Here is a 12,602-nt window from a genome sequence, read left to right on the forward strand (position 1 = left end):
GCAATGTTTACCAAGCAACACATACTCAAAGTCTATCCCACTACCTGCAGTTCTGTGAATAAAACCATACTGTAAAATGTTTTCTTATATGTAAACAAGTCTTTACTGTTATTCAAAAATTAATACAAGCACAAAGATTTTTTAAAATCGATACATAATAAAAAGCTATTGAAAATGGCAAATCAGACCTATCCCGAGGGAACCTACCTCAACATAATAAAGGCCATATACGACAAACCCACAGCAAACATCGTCCTCAATGGTGAAAAACTGAAATCTTTCCTCTCAGATCAGGAACAAGACAAGGATGTCCACTCTCACCATTATTATTCAACATAGTTTTGGAAGTCCTAGCCACGGCAATCAGAGAAGAAAAAGAAATAAAAGGAATACAAACTGGAAAAGAAGAAGTAAAACTGTCACTGTTTGCACATGAAATGATACTATACACAGAGAATCCTAAAAATGCCACCAGAAAACTACTAGAGCTAATCAATGAATTTGGTAAAGTTGCAGGATACAAAATTAATGCACAGAAGTCTCCTGCATTTCTATACACTAATGATGAAAAATCAGAAAGAGAAATTATGGAAACACTCCCATTTACCACTGAAACAAAAGAATAAAATACCTAGGAATAAAGCTACCTAGGGAAACAAAAGACCTGTATGCAGAAAACTATAAGACACTGATGAAAGAAATTAAAGATGATACCAACAGATGGAGAGGTATACCATGTTCTTGGATTGGAAGACTCAATATTGTGGAAATGACTATACTACCCAAAGCGATCTACAGATTCAATGCAATCCCTATCAAATTACCAATGGCATTTTTTTACAGAACTAGAACAAAAAATCTTAAAATTTGTATGGATACACAAAAGACCCTGAATACCAATGCAGTCTTGAGGGAAGAAAACGGAGCTGGAGGAATCAGACTCCCTGACTTCAGACTATACTACAGAGCTACAGTAATCAAGACAATATGATACTGGCACAAAAACAGAAACATAGATCAATGGAACAATATAGAAAGCCCAGAGATAAACCCACGCACCTATGGTCAACTAATCTATGACAAAGGATGCAAAGATATACAATGGAGAAAAGACAGTCTCTTCAATAAGTGGCGCTGGGAAAACTGGACACAGCTACATGTAAAAGGATGAAATTAGAACACTCGCTAAAACCATACACAAAAATAAACTCAAAATGGATTAGGGACTTAAATGTAAGACCAGACACTATAAAACTCTTAGAGGAAAACACTGGAAGAACACTCTTACATAAATCACAGCAAGATCTTTTTTGATCCACCTCCTAGAGTAATGGAAATAAAAACAAAAATAAACAAATGGGAACTAATGAAACTTCAAAGCTTTTGTACAGCAAAGGAAACCATAAACAAGACGAAAAGACAACCCTCAGAATGGGAGAAAATATTTGCAAAGGAATCAACGGACAAAGGATTAATCTCCAACATATATAAACAGCCCATCCAGGTCAATATGAAAGAAACAAACAACCCAATCCAAAATTGGGCAGAAGACCTAAATAGACATTTCTCCAAAGAAGACATACAGATGGCCAAGAACCACATGAAAAGCTGCTCAACCTCACTAATTATTAGAGAAATGCAAGTCAAAAGTACAATGAGGTATCACCTCACACCAGTTAGAATGGGCATCATCAGAAAATCGACAAACAACAAATGCTGGAGAGGCTGTGGAGGAAAGGCAACCCTCATGCACTGTTGGTGGATATGTAAATTGTTACAGCCACTATGGAGGTTCCTTAAAAAACTAAAAATAGAATTACCATATGATCTAGCAATCCCACTACTGGGCATATACCCAGAGAAAACCGTAATTCAAAAAGACACATGCACCCCCACGTTCATTGCAGCAGTATTTACAATAGCCAGATCATGGAAGCAACCTAAATGCCCATCGACACACGAATGGATAAAGAAGTTGTGGTACATATATACAATGGAAGATTACTCAGTCATAAAAAGGAACAAAATTGAGTCATTTGTTGAGACGTGGATGGATCCAGAGACTGTCATACAGAGTGAAGTAAGTCAGAAAAAGAAAATAAAATATCGTATATTAACGCATGTATGTGGAACCTAGAAAAATGGTACAGATGAACCGGTTTGCGGGGCAGAAGTTGAGACACAGATGTAGAGAACAAACGTATGGACACCAAGGGGGAAAACCACGGTGGGGTGGAGATGGTGGTGTGAATTGGGCGACTGGGATTGACATGTATACACTGATGTGTATAAAACTGATGACTAATAAGAACCTGCAGTATAAAAAAACAAAAAAAAACAACTAATACTAAACTTTCTTTAGGTTATTTGTATGGAAATATGTTAATATAAATGTTTCAGACATTACAGGAAATTTCTAAAAATCTTACATGTTCTGGTATAATGTTCTAAGTCATAATTCTAGTCATTACTTTAAAATGTATATCTCAGAAATAACTAAATTTCCTTGTCAACTGCATTATTATGAACTTTCATCAAATCTTTAACCGTGGTCATTTTTAAGTCATTTGTCATTTACAGACAGTTCTGGGTGTACTGTGATGTTTTTGCAAAAATGTTCCTGTAAAAGGGTTCCATCTTCAAGGAATTCATGGAAAAGACTCTGACAAGTACAGGTTTCTGGTAACTGACTATACTGCTGAACTGAACGAATAAGCATTTTCAGAACTCTAATGGAAAACTGATTAATTCATAAAAGTGTTAACAAAAGATCAAGATGAAAAAAAATTAATTACATGGGACTCAGTCAACTGATGAGGATGATTATAATCTCGGTGACTTTCTCTTTGAATAAAAAAACAAAAACCCCCACAAGGACTCAGAGGCAAAAATATACAAATCAATTTTCACTGCAAAGTAAAGGACCTGTTACAGTAGAGGATTATTGGACTGAATGTCAATATTATGACATAGTATGAGTGTGTTCCGTGTTTGGTAATTGCGATCATTGTTGCTTTTGTTGTGGTCAGCCATTTACAATGCTTGGTGTCATTTTATTTATCTCTTGTAAAAATAAAATACAGTGTGTGTGGAAAAAAAAAAATCTTCCAACAAACAACAGTCCAAGACCAGTTGGCTTCACAGGTGAATTCTATAAAACATTTAGAAAAGAGCTAACACCAATCCTTCTCAACTCTTCCAAAAATCTGCAGAGGGAGAAACACTCCCAAATTCATTCTACAAAGCCACCATCACCCTGATACCAAAACTAGAAAAAGATATCACAAAAAAGAAAATTATAGACCAATATCACTGCTGAACACAGAAGCAAAAATCCTGAACAAAATACTAGCAAACAGAATCTAACAACACATTAAAAGGGTCATACACCATGATCAAGTGGGATTTACCCGAGGGATGCAACGATTCTTCAATATACATATACACAAATCAATCAATGTGATACACAACATTAACAAATTAAGGAATAAAAATCATATGATCATCTCAATAGATGCAGGAAAAGCTTTTGATAAAATTCAAAATCCATTTATGATAAAAACTCTCCAGAAAATGGGCACACTCAATGGTGAAAAACTGAAAGCATTTCCAGTAGGGTCAGGAACAAGACAAGGATGTCCACTCTCGCCACTCTTATTCAACATGGTTTTGGAAGTCCTAGCCACAGCAGAGAATAAAAAGAAATAAAAGGAATACAAATTGGAAAAGAAGAAGTAAAACTGTCACTATTTGCCAATGACATGATACTATCCTAAAGATGCCACCAGAAAACTACTAGAACTAATCAATGAATTTGGTAAGGTTTCAGGATACAAAATTAATACACTGAAATCTCTGGCATTCCTATACACCAACAATGAAAAATCAGAAAGAGATATTAAGGAAACACTCCCACTTACCACTGCAACTAAAAGAATAAAATACCTAGGAATAAACCTGCCTAAGGAGGTGAAAAACTTGTACTCAGAAAACTATAAACACTGATGAAAGAAATCAAAGATAACACAAACAGATGGAGAAACATACCATGTTCTTGGATTGGAAGAATCAATATTGTGAAAATGACTATACTACCTAAAGCAATCTAGAGATACGATGCAATCCCTATCAAACTACCAGTGGCATTCTTCACAGAATTAGAACAAAATATCTTACAACTCATATGGAAACACAAAAGACTCTGAATAGCCAAAACAATCTTGAGAAAGAAAAATGGAGTTGGAGGAATCAGCCTCCCTGACTTCAAACTATTATACCACAAAGCTACAGTAATCAAGACAGTATTGTACTGGCACAAAAAAAGAAATATAAATCAATGGTTCAGGATACAATGCAGAGAGATAAACCCACACACATACGGGCACCTAATGTGCGACAAAGGAGGCAAGAACATACAATGGAGAAAGACAGCCTCTTCAATAAGTGCTGCTGGGAAAACTGGACAGCTATATGTGAAAGAATGAAATTATAACACTCCCTAACACCATACACAAAAGTAAACTCCAAATGGATTAAAGACTTAAATGTAAGACCAGACACTATAAAACTTTTAGAGGAAAACATAGGAAAAGCACTCCTTGACATAAACCACAGCAAGCTCTTTTTTGACCCACCTCCTAGAGTAACAGAAATAAAAACAAAAATAAACAAATGGGACTTAAACTTTAAAGCTTTTGACAGCAAAGGAAACCATAAACAAGACAAAAAGACAAGCCTCAGAATGGGAAAAAAATACTTGCAAATGAAACAACAGACAAAGGATTAATCTCTAAAATATACAAACAGCTCATGGAGCTCAATATCAAAAAAACAAACAATCCAGTTAAAAAATGGGCAGAAGACCTAAATAGACATTTCACCAAGGAAGACATACAGATGGCCAAGAGGCACATGAAAAGATGCTCAATATCACTAAATGCAAATCAAAACCACAATGAGGTATCCCCTCACACCACTCAGAATGGCCATTATCAAAAAAGCTAGAAACAATAAATGCTAGAGAGCGAGTGGCGAAAAGGGAACCCTCCAGCACTGCTGGTGGGAATGTAAATTGATACAACCACTATGGAAAACAGTATGGAGGTTCCTTAAAAAACTAAAAATAGAACTACCATATGACCCAGCAATCCCACTACTGGGCATATACCCTGAGCAAACCGTAATTCAAAAGGAGACATGCACTACAATGTTCACTGCAGCACTATTTACAATAGCCAGGACATGGAACTAACCTAAATGTCCATCGACAGATGAATGGATAAAGAAGATGTGGCACATATATACAATGGAATATTACTCAGCCATAATAAGAAACGAAACTGAGTTATTTGTAGTGAGGTAGACGGACCTAGAGTCTGTCATACAGAGTGAAGTAAGTCAGTAAAAGAAAAAAAAATACCGTATGCTAATGCATATATATGGAATGTAAAAAAAACAAACGAAAACAAATGGTACTGACGAACCTACCTGCAGGACAGAGATAAAGAGGTAGACATAGAGAATGGACTTGATGAAATGGGGTGGGAGGGCGAAGCTGGGGAGAAGCGAGAGTAACATCCGACATATATACACTACTGAATGTAAAATAGTTGGCTGGTGGGAAGCAGCGGCATAGCAAAGGGAGATCGGTTCAGTGCTTTGCGATGACTTAGAGGGGTGGGATAGGGAGGAGGGGTGGGAGGCTCAAGAGGGAGGGGATATGGGGACGTATGTATGCATATGGCTGATTCGCTTTGTTGTGCAACAGAAACTAACATGGTATCGTGAAGTAATTATACTCCAACAAAGATCTATTAAAAAATTAAAAAATAGAATAAAATAAGGTAGTTTCATATTTTAAATGATCTTCAAAATATCCTGAAAAACTTATTTAAATAAATCTGCAATTCTCCTTGCTTAGCCCACACATAAACTTTTAAAGAATAAGATGCATTTTTAACTAAAATTTTAAAAATTGACTTAGAATTTAAATGAACCAATACAGAGTATCCAGATTATATAAAAAAGACTTGAAAGGCCTTGAAAGCATTCACAGACTTGACTATGGACCAGTTAGTGCTGTGACAACTGTTGAAGAAAAAGTTAAAAATATATCTACGTGGGATTCCAGTTGGTGGTTTAAATAGCTTTTTTGGTTGCTTAGAGAAAATAATGTAAGGAAAAAATACTTCTCTATCATCTTTTATCTTCCAGCTCCAGAATGAAATTTAATGTATTTCTATAAAAAGTGTTAACAATTTACATGTAAACATCAATATAGGAATGTTTTAAAATAGCTTATCTTATAGTATGCTAATCTCAAAGGTAACAGTCAAATAAGTTCAACTTGGGGACAACACAACACAAAGAAAATATATAATACTTGTGTCTTAGCTATTGAAAAAGAGTCTTCTATTGCTATATTAAACTTTAAGTGCAGTGTATCAGTTAGGAAATTAAAAAGTACACATACATTTAGCTTCCTTTTTGGTATTTCTTTCCTCAAATTAAATCAGGAAATCAATAATCCTTTCTGATGCCACCTCTTAACTGGGTAACAGAAACAAACTTCAGCATATATCTGAATGCAGGATTTCACCATACATGGATACATGTATTATATACAGCTGACCACTGAACAGTGCAGCGGGTTAGGGGGTTGAGACCCTTCCTATGGTAGAATATCCAGGTATAACCTTAGAGTCAGCCCTCTGTATACATAGTTCCACATTTACAGTTTCAGTCAACCATGGATCGTGTAGGACATATTTACTGGGAAAAAATATCCACATATAAGTGGACCCAAGCTGTTCAAACCCATGATGTTCAAGGGTCAATTGTACACATGCATGTATTTGACAGATATTGTTGAGCAATCCCTATGTACTAGCCCTTGTGAATATGACAATGATCGAGAGAGTGGTTCAAACAAAACTGAATGCTTTAAAAAAATTATTACTCACTAACTAGGCTAAATATAAATATGTAATAAGCACCAAAATGCAGGGTCACCTTCTACTTCAAGAGGTAATTCACTTTCGGATTTCATTCAGTTAAGTCCCAGGACTCTGACAAGGAGAGCTAGGTATCCAAGTAGTCCACAGTTGGGGCATATTCACTAAGGTCTTGATGTAGAAATCTTACTATTCCCGTATGTTTCAGCCCCTGATGGAATCAGATAAGATAAAAAAAAATCTCAGGGGCTTCCCTGGTGGCGCAGTGGTTGAGAGTCCGCCTGCCGATGCAGGGGACACGGGTTCGTGCCCCGGTCCGGGAAGATCCCACATGCCACGGAGTGGCTGCGCCCGTGAGCCATGGCCGCTGAGCCTGCGCGTCGGGAGCCTGGGCTCCGCAACGGGAGAGGCCACCGCAGTGAGAGGCCCACGTACCGCAAAAACAAACAAACAAACAAAAATCTTAGTTATATAGATGATAACTGTAGGTTGCTCAAGGTTCAATGAGAAGACTAAGCTCTATTTAAGAGGAAAAGTGAATCACCAGAATGCCTGCATATGTGGCAATGAAAGCAAATAGAATGCAACTGAACATATGAGGAATTCACCAAAAAGTTAGTATTTTTGTGCTGTATCACACATTGGGTTTTCAATAATTCTTTACAGAGAGAAATACAGTGACAAAAATCTCCTATTTGGACATTCTGATGGAACATTTTTTCCTACAACTGTGTAAGTCTCCACAACTTCATCTTCCAACGGGCTGGGGCTCTGCCTCACTTCTATCACACAGTCCAGACGCTCTTTAATGAATACCCATCACCATGCTAGACAGGCCATTATGGTCCAAAATTTGGACTGCCTCTGAAATAGTAGCCACTCAAATCACAACTATTATACCACACTATTTTTAGCGGGGATATGTAAAAAGAAAACTAGAGTTGGGACCACATATTCCTTACAGACTTGAGGAACTTAAGGCATTCAACCTGGCTACCATTTCAACCATCCAAGATTGTGTGCCACCTACAAAACGCCTGAGATGAATCAGACCATAAGATAGCCATGTGCTGTATTACACAGGAGGTACCTACCGAGCATTACAGAAATAACTATGGTTGTTCCTTAATACAAATGTGACTACTTGTTTAGGTATAATGTAGGTAACTAAATAACAGATTTTTTAAATATTCAAACCTTTCTGAATCACCTTATAAAATAACAACCTTAAACAATAATGGGGGAAAAAGTTTTGGGTTTTTTTGGGTTTTTGTTTTGTTTTGTTTTTTGTTTTGCGGTACGCGGGCCTTTCACTGTTGTGGCCTCTCCCGTTGCGGAGCACAGGCTCCGGACGCGCAGGCTCAGCGGCCATGGCTCACGGGCCCAGCCGCTCCGCGGCATGTGGGATCTTCCCGGACCGGGGCACGAACCCATGTCCCCTGCATCGGCAGGCGGACTCTCAACCACCGCGCCACCAGAGAAGCCCGGAAAAAAGTTTTTAAATACGGTTTAAAACAAGATCTTCATTTTCATATTCAAAGGAAAGCTTGTAATAATGGAAAATTTTAATAATGATGTTATGATGATGAAAATACTAACAGAAACAGAAAATACTAACCACTCAACAAAGAACGTGAACTAGACAAGCAACAAGGATATACTGCACAGCACAGGGAAATACAACTTTATTTCGTAATAACTTTAAATGAAGTATAAGCTATAAAAAAAAAAATCACTATTTTGTACACCTGAAACTAATATTGTTAATTAAGAGGGAGTTCCCTGGTGCCCTAGTGGATACGATTCCGGGCTTTCACTGCCATGGCCCAGGTTTAATCCCTCGTCAGGGAACTAAGATCCCACAAGCTGTGCGGCTCAGCCAAAAAAAAAGATCGTCAATCAACTATACTTCAATTCTTTAAAAAATAAAAGAACATGGACTATTTCTGGTGCATAAACTGAAATAATAGCAGGTCACATGAGAAATTCAATATTTTGGATTTTTCCAGTCTATTTTTGTTTTATATATAAAAAAAAATCAGTGATGACAGAAAATTTCCCTAAATTATAAAGAAAGGTTCAACTAAATTGTAAACCCCTGATAAGGGAAAAAAAAAATTGAGCACTAGTCACATATTACTCTACATACTTTGACAAATACTATCTGATTTCTACAATCCAAAGAGGTAAGCATTATCCTTACTTTGGAAATAAAGAAACCACAGCTCAGACATATTAATAACTTAATGGCAGACCATTTTCCCTATATTCTTTTTTTAAGGTCTAGTTCAATGCTACCTTAAATTACAATTATTTATGACATACTGATTCTTGTAAGCTCCATCAAGGCAGACTCCAACCAAATTATTATATCTCTTATAGCACTTAACATGGTAACTTGTCCCAGTATTTGCAAAAATAAAAAAGAAAGAAAAAAATGAATTAAAACAAGATTCTACCATTTATTAGCTAAGTGGCATTAGTCTATAACCTTTCTGAATTAAAGTTTTCTCTTATAAGGATTATACCAACATTGCAGGATTACTGTAAGGAAGGGTTGGTTTCTCTACCTCCACACTACTGCCTTTTTGGGCCAGGTAATTTTTTGGGGGGCGGGGGGGACGGATACTGTCCTGTGCACTGTAGGATATTTAGCAACATCTCTAGCCGCTATCAAGTAAATGCCAGTAGCATCCCTCCCCACCAGTTGTGACAACCAGAAGTGTCTCCTGTCAAAATGATGTGTCAAATACTCCTGGAGATTGGGGTATACAAGAACCACTGCTCTAGGTAAGAGCATTATAAGAATGAATTGAAAAAGAAGTATGTGATTTCCTCTAGTCTAGAAAATCCCCTTGAGATGGGAGAAGATAAGGGCAAGATTTCCTGAGCCAAGCCTCTAATGATAATACTCCTAAAAGCAACAATCAGCAGCACAAAATTCTAATAACCTTACGTGGTCTAGTAAAGATGGCCACAAATTCTTTGTTATTCCTCCAAATGAGAAAGAAATCCTCTACCTTAAATTCAGACGGCCTTTGATGACTTCTTTAACCAAAAGAATGAAGCTGAAGTCATGATCTGGAACTGATGAGGTGACAAAAAACCCTGTACTGGGGCTTCCCAGGTGGCGCAGTGGTTGAGAGTCTGCCTGCCGATGCAGGGAACACGAGTTTGTGCCCCGGTCCGGGAAGATCCCACATGCCGCGGAGCGGCTGGGCCCGTGAGCCATAGCCGCTGAGCCTGCGCGTGCGGAGCCTGTGTTCCGCAACGGGAGAGGCCACAACAGTGAGAGGCCCGCGTACCGCCAAAAAAAAAGAAAAAAAAGAAAAAAAACCCTGTATCCTGTGCTCAGAAGTCCAACTACCCAAGACTGCCATGCTGGAAAGACCACAAGTATAGGCACACAGGTTAACAGTCCCAGCTGAGCATGGCCTTCCAGCCTTCTTAACCAGAGTGACAGACATGCGAATAAAGCTGCCTAGGATTCTCCAGTCCAGACCACCTGCTAGCTAAGACTAACCAATGATCTTTGTCGATGCCTCATATAAGAGAAGACTTGCCAAGACCTGCTCAAATTCCTGATCCTCAAAATTGAGAGATTTAGGGCTTCCCTGGTGGCGCAGTGGTTGAGAGTCCGCCTGCCAATGCAGGGGACACGAGTTTGTGCCCGGGTCCGGGAAGATCCCACATGCAGCGTAGCGGCTGGGCCCGTGAGCCATGGCCGCTTAGCCTGCGCATCCGGAGCCTGTGCTCCACAACGGGAGAGGCCACAACAGTGGGAGGCCCGCGTACAGCAAAAAAAAAAAAAAAAAATTGAGAGATTTAATAAAATAGTTGTCATTTTAAACCACTAAGGTTTTAGGTAGTTTGTTTTCACATAATTTGTATGCATACACTTTTCGATTAAAGATTTTCATGTGTTTTAATGAAAATCTTTGTGTACCTCTATTGGCTCAAATGAGGTCATCTAATTCCTATCAAGTGATAAACTATCATGGGCTACTGGTCCCATCCTCCAAAATAAAGCCCTGAAGAAAAAAGAAGTAAGTCTGGATTCCAGGAACAACAAAAAGAAACAAAAACTGATGGGGATAAATCTGCACTGAATTTGTGTGAATAGACATTGGTAACCTTCATTCAGGAGCAAAGGGCAGCAGGAGTCAAAAGACAGATTGCCTAAATGCTTTTCTTAGTCTGCCCTTATCTTTCCCTTGACTGCCCCTTTATCAGAAATTAGCAGAACAGCTCAGATCTTTGTCAGCAGGATAAAATCAGGACAGCACAAAAGGCCTGGGAGGGGAAAGTTCATGAAAACAGGTATAAACTGACTACCCTGTGGTTATTTACTCTTCCCAGTCCTTCTCCCCTCAAAATAAACCTACAGAGCTGGTGGTAAATTATAATACAAGGAAACTACCTCTTAAAATTAGTATTACTTATTTCTAAGAGTTTCAAAAAACAAACCCTGATCAGAAGCTGCCTGATGCAGTAGAAGGCAACAGAAGAACATAACAGCAATTCAGTGCCAGGGAGCTGTCTGACCTGAGACTCAAGCCCTCCCTCTCTTAAACTCACCTGGACCAACACAAACTAAGATCTGGCTGTTGGCCATTCCCTGATTCACATTATTAGACTAAGTGGATTAATACCCCCTCTCAAAGAATCATTAGCTCACTAGCTAAAATAAAGAAACATCTGGAGCACAAAACTACTATAAAAGACAGGCAACACATCAAACAACCCACGCCATCTGATACAGAATTAGTGAATTAGATGATCCAAGAATGAACACCTAGGGACCAAGGGGAGATATTAGTACTACAAACTCACAACAAGAAACTGTGGAAAAGAATCAAATGGAAATAGTATAAAAAGAAGAGGGGAAAAAATAAAACATTTCAAGAAAAAATAAACATATTAAGAAATAATGAGAATAAACTTCCCAGAATAACAGAGGGAAGAAATCAAGATTTAAGTGTTCCAAGAGTGAAACATATAAGAAAAAAACCTCATTCCTAGAAATATTAAGAATAGTGTGTAAATTGATAGTACTTTTAGAAAGTTTTCAAAATTTTTACATGTAATGCAGTAGTATCACTTTTGGAAATCAAAAGTAATCCTGAGTAATCCAGAAGAAAACAAAATACCTATATGCGCAAAAATGTTTTACTGCAATACTTATTATGGTAAGAGGGAAAACCCCAGACACAACCTAAATATCTAACAACCAAGTAATAATTAATGGTTTAATATTATTATTATATAGACACTGACATAGTGTTGAAACGAGAGTATGTTTAACAAATTTTATGATTTGAGGGGATCTAAAAAAATCCAACCAACGTGAGAAATTTACACTAAAACTACTATGAGCATTTAATTTTTTAATTATTAAAACTTAAAAGTTTGTTTTTAAAAATCTGACAAACTCGGTAGCTTGTGTTTTTGTTAAGTCCAGACTTCATCAAGAAATAGCCAACAACAATTATATTTTAGATATAATTTACAGAAACGTTAGCTTCCAAGAGTATTTATGGTATTTTTATACTACAGGAAAATATAATGTAGCTACTCTTTACTGAGTGAGCAGCTTATGGCAGCTTTCGGACTTTATAAATAATAAAATATGGTATGGAAAATTTCAGC

General features: G+C 37.5%; 1 protein-coding gene across 2 annotated transcripts in view; it reads right to left on the reverse strand.

The window, feature by feature from the left end:
• CDC42SE2 (CDC42 small effector 2) overlaps positions 1 to 12,602 on the reverse strand; it is a 79,399-nt gene that overhangs the window by 56,963 nt on the left and 9,834 nt on the right. Inside the window, exon 1 of one of the 2 annotated variants that reach the window (XM_049707283.1) lies at positions 208 to 349. The exons of the other annotated variant lie outside the window; for it this stretch is intronic. The gene's annotated coding sequence lies outside the window, so the exon portion shown is untranslated. Of the gene's footprint in view, positions 1 to 207; positions 350 to 12,602 lie in introns of those variants that run through there. 2 annotated transcript variants of the gene reach the window in all.

This window comes from Orcinus orca, chromosome 3 (assembly GCF_937001465.1).
Source record: "Orcinus orca chromosome 3, mOrcOrc1.1, whole genome shotgun sequence".
Taxonomy (NCBI): domain Eukaryota; kingdom Metazoa; phylum Chordata; class Mammalia; order Artiodactyla; family Delphinidae; genus Orcinus; species Orcinus orca.